The sequence below is a fragment of the Megascapheus bottae genome, chromosome 3 (assembly GCF_031878675.1).
Source record: "Megascapheus bottae isolate mThoBot1 chromosome 3, mThoBot2.hap1, whole genome shotgun sequence".
Lineage (NCBI taxonomy): Eukaryota > Metazoa > Chordata > Mammalia > Rodentia > Geomyidae > Megascapheus > Megascapheus bottae.
In genome coordinates, this window is record NC_143511.1 from 55,311,142 (window position 1) to 55,324,545 (window position 13,404).

Consider the following 13,404-nt stretch of genomic DNA (forward strand, 5'->3'; position numbering starts at 1 on the left):
ATTCTCTATTCTGTTTTGATGTCTAGTAGTTATGTGGCCAATTGTGAAGCTCATATAATCCCAGACTAATGGTGTATTTCTTGAATATTGCTGGGTATTAATCCCACAGCATCATGATACCAGGTAAGTTGTCCCCCACTGATCTATAACTTACCCCAAAACACATTCTTGCAAAAGATTCCTTTTGACCATCTCCTTTTTTCACATGTCCTAAAATACGTACATAGGAAAAATCAAACCAAACCCAGCCCAGTCAAATTTTTTCTTCCTAATCACCTACCCCTTCCATCTTCTAAATTAATGTCAATAGAATTTAGAATTTTTATCTCAAAGCTTGTCTGGATCTTACATGGTAGAAAGCGCCAGTCAATGTGATCCAGGTCCCTATCTGATAACTATTTACCCTCTCACTGAGAATTATTTGCTTTGCTTCTGAAAGCTTGAAACTTGTTATTTGATTAAAAATAAATAAATAAAAAGATTAAACTGAATAATAGTTGAAGTACTTCTGTACTTAAAAATACAAACTTATCTTTCATGAACATAGCAGAACTATAACTAAGATAGCTATACACTTATGTGTGAATAAATGTGCAAATATACCAGGTATCACTGTCAGCTTCAAACTTGAGGCATCCTCAAATATTAAATTATTTCTAGAAGGTGGATTAGGAGTTATCTACAATATTTTTCTCCTTTGAATTTCCCCATAAGGGCATTGTACTTTCGATTTGAGAGATATTCTACTATTTATCTATGAAGTTCAGTGTGGAGGTCACAGTTCCATTTCAGCACACTGATGTTTCAGATCTTTATCAACAAAATCCACTGTGTCTTAGTTCATTGGTCTGCTAAAAGAAATATTATCAACTTGATAGATTATAAAAATGGATATGAGCCAGATGTGGCAGTTCATGTTTGTAATTATAGATGTTATGAAACTGAGGTAGAAGGATAGTGAATTTGAAGTCAGTCTGGGCTACAAAGTAAGACACTATCTGAAGGAAAGGAAAGGAAAGGAGAGGAGAGGAGAGGAGAGGAGAGGAGATGGGAAGGGAGGAGAAGGGAGGAGAAGGGAGGGGAAGGGAGAGGGAAATAGAAAGGAAATGAAAGGAAAAGAAAAGAAAGAATGGAAAGGAAAGGAGGAGGAAGGAAGGGAAGAGGAGGGGGAGGAAGGGAAGGAGAAATCGGGAGTTATGGAGGCAAGGAAATCAATATTATTGTCCAGGCTGAGATGGTATAGGGTCAGGGCCAATGTTTTCATAAATGATGTCTTCTCTGTCCTTACTTGTGGGAAATACAGGCAGCTCTCTAGGGTTCCTTTTCAAATCTCATATATGGGGGTTTCTACACTTGTGACTATTAATCCCTTCCCCCAAAGTCTCCATCTCCTTATATTAGCTTGGAGATCAATATATATTTAATATATAAATTTGAGGCACAAATATTCAGACCAGAGTACCTTGTCATGGCAAAGTTAACTCACCTTTATCTATGTGCGTTTATATATAAACGTAGTTCTGAATTTTCTGTCATAAGTTATAAAAACCTTTTAGGGCCAGAAGCATGGCCTAGTGATAAAGTGTGTGCCTAGCATGTACAAAGCCCTGGGTTTGATTTTTCTGTACCACATACATAGATAAAGCCAAGAGTGGTGATCTGGTAGAGTGTTAGCTTTGAGAAAGCTCAAGGACAGTGCCAAGGCCCTGAGTTCAAACCTCAAGACTATCAAAGAAAATAATTTTTAGTACCATGTCATTGTCTTGAGTTATCATGCGCCTATTATAAGTTAAGGATATCACTTTCTCTATTAGCAGAAAGGATTCTATCACTAGATAAATTCCAACTTAACATGTTTACAGAATATACAATAACAAGCACTGGAATGAGATCTTATGGATTGTTCCACTGAAAACCCTCTCTTCCCCCAGGCTCTCCATAAGTGGACTCTGGAGAGTTTGTTTCAGTTAGATGAATTGAACACAGTGGAATTTTTTCACTCAAGCACCTTAGCATCTTGGCTTTGGGCAACACTTCAGCTCTAGCACATAGATGCATGGCTTTTATACATCAGCATATGAGCTGCTTGGGGTGTTCGGTCAATCTCCACCTGTGTAGATTCTTGATTTCCTAACCTACAATACCAGCACATAAAACCCTCCAGATCTCAGTAAGAGGAACTGACTTTCAATGTTATTTTTTACCTATCACTCTACCATTTTATTCATCAATTTCACATTGTATTACACATCCTATTCTATCCAATTAATCTACAGCCTTCTTTTCATTTGTCAGTCCTCATATCACCAAAGATGGAGGATGTTCTGTACACAAATGCCATTACAAATAAGATCTGTTTCTACCTAAGCAATATTTGAGAGATGGCACTTGTTGGGAAACAACAATGCTGAAGACACCATCGGCCATGTACAACAGTACCATGTTGGGATGTGGAAGTGACAAGGCTCACTTAGGTAGGCAGAACAGTGGCCCTGGCCCTTATCCTTGACCCTTCTCCCAAACTAAGGTAAGAAAGTTGCTTTGAACCCTGAGATTGTCTTTGTGTCTTTATTTCTATCTCATACCAAGCTGCCGTCCCCCTTCTAGATACCTGTTCATCTTGCAGAGCAAGGAACAGAAGGTGCTAATGTTTGTTCCTTCGAGTTCCTCCCTCTTAGATACTAATTTCTCTTTTCACTAATCATGTCAATTATCCCTCTTACTTTACTGAGAATTATCAATATCTTACAGTCAGAATATGCAGTATTTGGGCATTATAATTCTAGAAATGAGGCATAGGAGGCAGGATCATCTTGAGTGGAAGCCAGTCCAGGAAAAGTTAGATCTACCCAATTTCAAAAAGAAAATGCAGCCAGATGCTGGGGGCTCCCTGTAATCCTACCTACTCAGGTGGCTGAGATCTGAGGATAGAGGTTCAATGCTAGTGTAGGTAGGAAAGTCCATGAGAGTCTTATCTCCAGTTAGCCACCCCCAAACTGAAAGTGTCATTGAAATTCAAAATGGTAGAGCTCCAAGATCAAGCCCCATGACCAATAACAAAGAAGAAAGAAAGAAAAAAGAAAGACAGACAGAAAGAAAGAAAGAAAGAAAGAAAGAAAGAAAGAAAGAAAGAAAGGGAGAAAGGGAGAAAGGGAGAAAGGGAGAAAGGGAGAAAGGGAGAAAGAAAAGGAAATGCAAATCAACAAGTATGTCTCAGGCACTTTTTTTTTTTTTTTTTTTTTTGCCAAGAATGTATGGGGCTTTGGATTGAATCCCCAGTATTGCAAAAGGATAAGGCATGTATAATTTGTCACAAAAAGGTGTCCTAATTTGATGGGCAATATCTGATGATTTATATTTCACATGGAACTAAATTTTGAGGTATAATGAATATCTTTCTGTTGGTGAAATATTAGAGACCGATTCCCCCAAGTGTTTGGGGAAAAGGCAAGTACCCTCTGAACTCAGTAATAAATGCTAATGGTAAATAAAATATAGCAAAGCAATATTCAATACATGCTTACAGTAGGACAAAGTGACCTGTAACTATATCACACCATTTTTTCCTAACAATCTTATAAAAAGAAGTACTTTTATTTCTTCTACTTTTCAATAAAGGGAATCAGATTTATACAAAGCTAATAAGCTGGCCTAAGACAAACAGATCAGATTCAAATCCAGGTACCGTTTCTAGAGCCTAACTCCTAAAGTTCTACTTACTATCTCCTCATAGTACAACTAAATATATTGATAGCTGAGGTGACTTAGATTATTTTAGATCAGATTAGATTAGAAAGGCAGACGGATATGGGAGTCCCTTCTCAATTATGACAGTTATGTCTCTGGAAATGCTTCAGATAGTAAAATTTTCTGCTGAGAATTTCAAGACTTTATTTAAAAAGCATGTTCATCAAATCAAGTCAGTAATGAAATTGAGAAAGCCTTTATAAGTATATGAAATGAATGCTAATTAAATTAAAATAATGCATTTACCCGTTATAAATTACTTTAATGAATATACTCTTATTAATTCCCATTTATCAACCTTTGCATAGTGGAACATTTTCAGTGTTCACCTCCTATGAACTCTGCTTTGTCTACTACCACTGTTCATTTTTATTTTTAATAAAATTATTTAAAAATTATCTTTAAGTAGTGTATAGAGGATTTCATTTATGACATGACTGGCCAATGTATATCTATCTTATTGTAAAATTTAAAATAACAGCACACCTGTTTTTTGTTCAAAAATATCTTATAATTACTTAAAACATAGAGGGAAAATACTAAAATTTTGAAGTGTAATTGGAATTACAGATTATTATAGTACTCAGTCCATGTGTATAACACACCACATACATACAACAATGAAGATATCACATAGTCAATTATTAAATGATTATAGATTCAGCTATTTCCTTTCCATCTCACTGATGGTTTCAATTACTTTGGAGTAAATGCTTCTGAGAATAATCAGCTAAGCAGTTTTGGGAAAACTTGACTTATTTATCAGACACAGCAAATTAAATTGGAGTATTTGAATAATAGGAAAAGATATATTTATACCAAGGAGTACAGGAAAAGAAGGAGAGATTGCCAATATAATGATGCTTGGATTATGAATAGAGGGAAATCAGATATCAGGGTCTCATACACAGTATGTACATAATAAGTTCTCATTAAAAGAATATGCAAATGGTGGATAGTTGGAATGAAGAACACACAGATGGCCTGAGTGAAAACTATTGACTATTCCAACTGTATAATTTGGTCAAGGATTGAATCAGCTGTGATAGTTGTTTATTATATTGCATTCTTTAAAATCTGTGATGTATTTTTCTATCTATTAGTGAGAATAAAACAGTATGTCCTCTAATTGCTATCTTGGAAAAGCTAAGATTTCTGTTTTAAATTACTATTTTTTCTCTCATTTTTGAAGGGTGGGGGGTGGTCAGGGAACTTGAACTCACGGCCTGGACTCTATTCCTGAGCTTTTCTGCTCAATGCTAGCTCCCTATCACTTTGAGTCACAGCTCCACTTCTGGTTGTCTGGTAGTGACTGGAGATAAGAGTCTTATGACTTTCCATCTGATATCTACTTTAAAGCACAATCCTCAGATCTCAGTCTCCTGAGTAGCTAGAATTATAGACCTTAGCCATTGGAATTTTGCAAAGCTAAGTTTTCTTTTACCTTCTTTCCTTGCTGGTACTTTCACAGTCTTTCATATTAACATACACTATTAAGATATCATAAAAAGTACTAACCTTGAAAGCTGCATTCTGTTTTTTTCACTTCATCTAGAAAAACAGAAAGAAAGAAATTTAAGTAAAAGCCAGTTATAGCAATCTAAGCAATTAAAAGCGAGTATTTTCTTCTCTTTTTGGAAGGCAAAACAAAACAAAAAACATTTAGCCATTTTCTTTTGCATAAAGGAAATCAATACATTTAAATGTCAAGAAACATCTTATGAATTTTCCCCCACAGATTTGTTTAAAAAAATTTGATGATTCTTAAATTTTGTGATAGTTTACCTTTTGAAAATTTTAGTGTCACAGTAATTAGGAAGGACTGTGAGTAGGAAAGTAGAATGCATACATAGTAAAACTGATTCAGTTATATAAAAGGAAAAATCATACAGGCAGCAGTTAGTTAACTCAAGGTGCCTGTCATAAGATTTTTCTATAAATTTCAGGCAAGAGTATTTTTAAGGGATATTATCATTAGTGTCAGGTTCTGTATTTCTCTTTGTGAATTCTGATGAGATGCAGTCTTCTACATTTCTCTCTTTTCATCTCCTAATAATCAGTTCTCCCTTATGGACCAAATGATTATTGTGCTGTTTATAATAACTGTTCAACATTCCTTATGGAAATTGTAATTATGATGCTGAATATTCAAACTGCAAGCCACTTTTCTCAGGGAAATTGTAATTATGATAATGCAGTATTTACCCAACCAATGTTTTCCAGTCATTGTTCTCTTTGTGGAATGAGGAGGTGAGAGGAAAAGATTGAAATAAAACATCCTTTGGGGAATCTCTGGTATGTATTGAGACAAAGAGTTCTAATAATAATAAGAGTTCTACTATTATTTTCAGTATGGCTGGCAGAACACCAACAGCCTTTCATGTATATGACATACACAAATGTTTCATAGAGACATATGTTTATTACTTAAGGTTCCCATTTAATTTGTACAACAACCTCAAGACATAAGTCTGAAAGCATATAAAGTATTAAGAACATGTAAAAAGAAATAGAAACATAATATTTCAAAATGAAAACATCAAACACAAAGACTAAGGCCAATCACTAAAACATATTAATTAGGTAAGCCTTAGGATAGTCCCCAGAATCAGTACCTCAAACACCTCCTCTCCCTCTCCCTCTCCCTTTCCCTCTACCACTCCCTTTCCTCCTCCCTCTCCCTCTCGCTTTTCCTCCTCCTCCTCCTCCTCCTCCCTCCTTCTTCTCCCTCTCCCCTCCTGTCTCCTCAATACCCTTCTGTTCCTCTTCTCCCTTCTCCTTTTCTTGTCTCCTCTCAACCCACTCTTCCCCTTTCTTCCTTTCTCATCCTTACCCTTCTCCTTGTCTCCTCCTCCTTCCCTCCCTTCCCGTCTTCTCTCTCCTCCTCCTCTTCCTTCTATCCAGTCTTCTCTGTTCCCTTCCCTCCCTTCTCCCCTTTCCTCCCCTCCCCTCACTTCCCTCTTCTCACCTCCTCCCTTCCTTCCCCTCATTTTCCTTGGCCTCCCTTCCTCTCCTTTTTCCTATGTTTTCCTTCCCTTTGTCTTTCTTGCCTTTCTCTCCCTCCCTCCCTCTTTCTTTCTTTCTTTCTTTCTTTCTTTCTTTCTTTCTTTCTTTCTTTCTTTCTTTCTTTCCGTTCGTTCATTCTTTCTTTCTTTCTCTTTCTTTCTTTCCCAGTGCTCTTGGAGATTGTTTACAGGCCCTTACATAACCTATGTGACTCATAACCTTTAATTAGAAAGTATTAAGATTATGAAACATTAAATATATATGTATATATGGGAATATATGTATATATTCCTTATTAATTTCTCAGATCATAGTATTGAACAAGGCCTCTAGGTATAGAAGGCGAATTCTGATTTGAAACTTGTTTTGAGTCTAGTCAAAATAAATCACTGCTCTTCAGGTTAAACAAGTTTAGTGCTATAATTACAGTCACTTGGCCATTTGGTTTCTCTATGAGACATTGCTGGAAATGAGGCTCACCATTGTGGGGTCAGGCTGGATATTTCAGGTGCTTTTCCATGTGAGGTACCAACATGAAACAGAGAGGTACTGCTAAGAATTGGAGAGGAGGTTGTCCTAAGGCTAAAGAAAGAAGCGTGTGTGTGTGTGTGTGTGTGTGTGTGTGTGTGTGTGTGTGTGTGTGTGTGCAGGTGTGAGCAGATGTCAGTGAAACTCCTTGAAGAGTATTAAAAATGTAAAGGAGGAGATAAAAATAAGTTTCAGAAATTCTCCAGCTGAGACTAGAGTAAGCATTTAATAATGTTTCTCTTCATTTGATAGGAAATGGTATCTCTCTGCTTTTGACTGCTTAAGTAGAGCAGCCCAAGTAAAGAATGGGGAGGATGGCTTCTGAGATCTTAGCCATCATTGGTGTTTGCTCATCAAATATGCCACAAAGTCAGTAGTGTTGCTGGCTAAGGAAAAGGAGGATCCTTGAATCAGGTCCAGAGACTAGCTGTAGAGGCAGGGGGTAGTAGTTTCCACTACCTGTCCTCTTGAAGGTTTCCTCAAGAAAGGCCCTTCCTGGACTTGGGATGAGCTGTTATCAGATGAGATAAGCTTATTTGAAGCCAGGACAGCCGAGCACATTCTTGAAAACATTACTCAGCTTCCCACCGTGAGTGGGCATTCACAACTTGCTTCCTGGCCTTTATGAGGTGATAGGGGCTGCTGGTGGCTCACAACTGAGTCCTCTGTGAATTTGCCTCCTCAGACCAGAGAAGGCAGCTGGGAGCAAAGTTATCTCGCCAATCACAGGCAGCTCTCATCTCATCAAGTCTGCTTTCTTTGATTTGGCACACCTATAAACACTGACCCCCAAGTACACATTGCAGTAAGTGTTTTGCATGAATACCTATTCTCATAGTTTAAGTGAGATTTATCCAAAGTAAAAATTACAAAATTCAGAAGACAGGAATCTGAGACTTGAATACAACTATGGTTGATTAAAATGTCCACACCCTTTCCATTCAATTTTTCTGCTTCACATTAAGAAAATTCTAATTAATTTCAGCACATTTTTATCTATGCAGTAGATTTAGGCAATGAAGGTATGTTTAAATCTGTCAATAAGACAGCCTTAATAAAAAGGCAGTATATAGTATTATGCAATATCAGCATTTATATCACTACTGGATATTTTCCTAATGTAGTTAGTATATCTTAGAAACTAGACATTTACTGAGATAAATTAGTAAATATATATATATATACAATCTAATTTTTATATTTTATTTAAATATATGTAAGGATATATATGTGATCTATATCACACATTTACATAATATATGTATCTTTTGATACTTCTTTATTTATCTATCATATATCATATGACTAATTTTCATAAAATTATCTTCACCAAGTCAGGTGTGGTGGCTCCCGCCTATAATCTTGCTACTCAGAAGGCTAAGATCTGAGAATTGCTGTTCAAAGCCAGCCTTGTCAATAAAGACTATGGGACTCTTATCTCCAACTAACCACTAGATAATTGGAAGTGGAGCTATGGCTCCAGGGGTAGGGCGGTAGCCTTGAGCTGAAATGCTCAGAGACAGCACCCAGGCCCAGAGTTCAAGCCCACGAGCAACAAAAAGAAATGAAAGAAAGATTATCTTCACCCAAATCCTGAATTATGTTAGATTATTTTCAAAAGCAATATGTCAACTTTAATCTGGTATTTGCTAGGGAAAAATTTTAAGACTTCTTTGTTTCAGGAAACTTAAAAAATTAGTTATGCAACAATGCCTTGCATTTTTCAACCATAAATGTAAGGACCTTATCAGGCATGAAATGTAATCAGAAGAATTTATGGTGTAATAATATATTATTCAAGGTGGCCTTTACAATCAGAAGGAAGAAGTTACTTAATTCTATGTAATTTGTAGAAGATGTACCAGGGAGTTTTTAACAGTGAACAATAATTTTTTTAAGCAATTCTCACTTCCTTTGTTTCAGTCACCAACTCTCCTTTCCAGATCAAATTCTCATGCCTTTTTATTTAAATACATGTGGCTTTGCTGCTTGATTTATGGTATTCTATACCACATGCAGGGCTTAAATAACAGAAAAAAATTACTTATTAAACAAATTCCCTCAGAAAAATAAGGGAGAAGAATTTCATGACATAACCAGCCACAGAAAAAGAAAACAGTTTCTACCCCTAAAGGAAGTATCTAGTAGCTTTAGTGTTGTCTATTTTCGCCATTTGGAAATGGAATCTGTTGGAAAAATGTTCATGTACCAGAGAGGCCTGTCAGGTTTCAACCTACAGTAACAGCAGAGGAGTCTAGTCATACACACTACATTCAGTGTCCTGGTACACTACATGACCCCTTCTACTGAAATTTTCTGGTGTAGAACTTTCTGCTGAAAAAGATACCATGCTTTAACACTGTAAGACTCTCCTCAGTGAGCTCTGAATTAAGAACTTTCCCACACCACAAATGCTGTCTACCTAAGGATCAGCATGGCTATCGAATTGTACTGTGTTGGGCTTTGTAAATTTATTCTAGGATTCTTCATTATTGTCAAGCAGAGCTATTAACCTTTAAACCTACACATTTCAGAAGCACAGTAACAGTGATTTATATCAATTCATTCATATTGTAATAGGGGTTTTGAGAGATACAAAGATGTACCTGACTTCCTCAAAAGGAACTTGTTTAGACTGAAGCTAGTCCATATGACCTCACTGAGATGGGGCCACAGTTCCCAGAGCTAATATCCTGATTCAAGGAAGATAGTCTCTTTATGCCCAAGAAACCCAGAAGAGCCAGAGTTGTCAGTACAGATTGTACATTTAACACCATAATGATACATTACAAAAAGTAGATGGACAAGTAGATGAAGATTTACCCATAAAAGATTCAGATTAATTTTTTTTAACTCAAAGGTCTTTTCAGGACAGACTTTTCAGCAAAGAAAATGTTAGAATATTTCATTTTGATATGCCTTTTGTTGCTGGTGGTGGTGGTGGTAGTTGTGAGCCTTGAACTTGGTGCCTACCTAAACTCTTAGGGTAGAGGCTAGTGCTCCACCATTTTGTGCCACATTTCTACTTCAGTTTTCTGGTGGTTAATTGGACATAAGAGTCTCAATAGCTTTCCTGCCCAGGTTGGTTTTGAACCAGGATCCTCAGATCCCAGCCTCCTGAGTATCTAAAATTATAGGCATGAGGCCCTGGTGCCTAGGCTTTTAAAAGAAAGTGATATGCTTTTAAAAGAATATTAAAATTAATACTAATTATTATTCAACGAAAGAACTGAGAGTGGGTGGGACAATATTACAATGTTTTTCATGGTAATTTTTTGCCAATATTGGGCCTTGAACTCAGAGCCAAACACTGTCCCTGAGCTTCTTTGTGCTTAAGGCTAGCACTCTACCATTCAAGCCAAAGCACCACTTTCAGCTTTTTCTGAGTAGTTTATATGAGTCTGAAACTTTTCTGCCTGGGTTGGCTTTGAACTGTGATCCTCAGATCTCAGATCTCAGTTTCCTGAGTAGATAGGATTACATTGTGTGAGCCACCTGCACCTGGCTTCCTGGTAAATTTTGAAGATAATCGAGTCTTTCTGATGCAAAGAAGTGGTCTGGGATTAAAAGGAATTCTATAAAATGACAGAATGTGAAAGCAGGTGTGTTCTGTGAAGCCTGAAAGATGGAGGTGGGATCTTCTAGGTTTGGAGAAAAGTCAAAGTGAGCAGTCAGAAAATGAAAATGCATACAGGGCAAAAAGTGAAAATGTCAGCATGCTCCTTACTTTCTGAGTCTCAGTTTCATATCTATAAAGCAGGAGTCCCTATACCTATATCAAGTTTTATTTTAAGAGTTAATGTAATAACACACAGAGAATGTCTGATATATATATTAGACACAAATACATAGTAGTGATTTTATTTAATACTGTATGATTTTTAAGCTGTCTCAGTTGTCTGCATTTATCATCTGTGACATTTGATAAAGATGAAAGAATCATTAGGATGCCTTAAACCCTTAGTATTTAAATAAAGATGTTCTTACATGGAATGATTCACATAAAAATACTAATTAAATATGGAAAAACAATCACATTGAAAAATTATGTATCAGATGAATTTAGCTAACCATCTAAGACACATTATAGACAATTAATAGGTGTTCACTTATATTAAGGACAGAATTAATATCCATGGGAGATTTAGCCGAATACCAATTAAGCACAATTTATGTTTCCTATGTTGTACATCAGCAATATTTAGAGCAAGTCTCTGAGTCTCCTGAGGACCCATTCATATGCAATCTGCAGCTTTTAACACCTGGAATCCACTTACAGGAATATTACATTTCAGTTCTAAGGGCCACGTGGAACATTTTGACTGAAAGTGCTAAAGCATAGTGGTTAATGACACTGGCTCCTGTTTTTTTGCTATTTTTTCTTTTTGACAACCTTAACATTATTCCCCAGCTTTCTGTGTAATAATATTTGTCAAGTTACTAGCCTGCCTTGTCTTTCTATCCTGTGGAATGAGTACAGTAACCCATAAGATCTATATTCTGGAATTTAGAATTTATATAAAAGGAGGACTAAGGGATTTGCAGAAGGGGGGCAGTGAGGTTAATGAATCATATGAGTAATATAATACCTATACATATGAAAATGTCATAAATTATATTGCTTTATAGAATTTTAAAAAATATGAATAAAAAACTGTTGTAAAGTTCAACATGATCCTTCTAGAAAAATTGAGGCAGTAAAGAGAGGACTATTGTTGGATTCCAGTGAAGGAGAACTCAAAGTGCTCAGTGGATCCAGCAATTGGGAAGAAAGCAAGCAGTCTTCCTAGATAAAACCATAATATAGATACACATTTGGAAATTAGTGCAAAAGAGGCATTCACCACCTCAAATTTTTACCCACGAAACTGATGCTGAATATTGACTTATTCTAATGACAGTTGGTTGTATAATTTTCTCTAGGAGCATCTGTGAAATATTTCAGATATTCTCAGGGGTGCTTAGAGAAAGGGAACAAGTCAAGCAGATAATATTGTGGGAAATTAATTAAACAGAAGCTTTAATATAAGGAAGCTCTGTGCTGGCAAGTACAGTTGTTTGGTACACACATTGTTTTTCCACCTCACCTGCAGCATTTAGATTTGCCAAGAATTTTCTTGTTAAAAAAAATGGGGGGGGGGTCAAAGAAACTGATGGAATGCTAATGCAGAAAATCAAATTATAAGGCTTGAAGGCAGGAAGTACAGCTGTGAAAAAACGTGCTATGTTTTCACTGGCAAAAAAGATGGGTTGTTTATTATTATTTTTACTAAAATAAAACATACTTAGGACATAAACTTTTACAAACATTAAATTAGTGATAAACAGTTCTGTATTATTGATTTTTATTTCAGTATTTACATTAGCCTAAATTATTTGAAAATTGTATTTAGATCATGTTTTTAATAATGTAATAAATAAACCCATCCAAAACAAAGCCTAGGAAATTGACAATATGCTTCTTTTCAAATATGTGAATTAATGCACCTTCTATCTGGCAAATATCATGTAATCTTTTTATTAATTACAATAAAAAATATAATAAAACACTAAATATACAGTTGTCCTTGGCTCACCTCTTCCAACAACCAGTATTATGGATTCCACATTGATCATTTTCTTTACTTTTATTTACATATAACAGGTTTTTTTTTTTGCACTTTTAACATCCCAATATGAAAGTATCCATGGATATATGCCTTTTTTTCTTATTTGCTTTGTTTTGTTTTATTGCCAGCCCCAGGAATTGAATTCAGGTCGTGGGCACTGCCCCTGAGCTTTGTGCTCTACTACTTTCAGCTACAGCTCCGTTTCTGGCTTTTTAGTAGTTAATTGGAGATGTGAATCTCATGGATTTTCCTGCACAGGCTGGTTTCAAACTGAGATCCTCCTCAGAATTCAGCCTCCTTAGCAACTAGGATTATAGGCATGAGCTTCTGATGTCTGACAGGATGCCCCTCCTTTTTTTAAAACTTAAAAATACTTTAAATATATATAAAGAACATTTACTTGGCAAGTTCAAGGGCCCTGAATTTGTTCCTAATATCTGCAAAAAATGTTTCTATCATTCTATTTATCTATCTATCTATATTGTATGTAATCACCTGAGTTTTTATTCTGTTA

The 13,404-nt window shown here is 36.0% G+C and overlaps 1 protein-coding gene across 2 annotated transcripts in view; it reads right to left on the reverse strand.

Moving 5' to 3' along the window:
* The window catches only part of Lingo2 (leucine rich repeat and Ig domain containing 2), a 1,035,214-nt gene that overhangs the window by 356,188 nt on the left and 665,622 nt on the right, over positions 1 to 13,404 (reverse strand). For both annotated transcript variants that reach the window (XM_090330081.1, XM_090330082.1), the window contains one exon: positions 5,266 to 5,298. The gene's annotated coding sequence lies outside the window, so the exon portion shown is untranslated. The remainder of the gene's footprint in view (positions 1 to 5,265; positions 5,299 to 13,404) is intronic.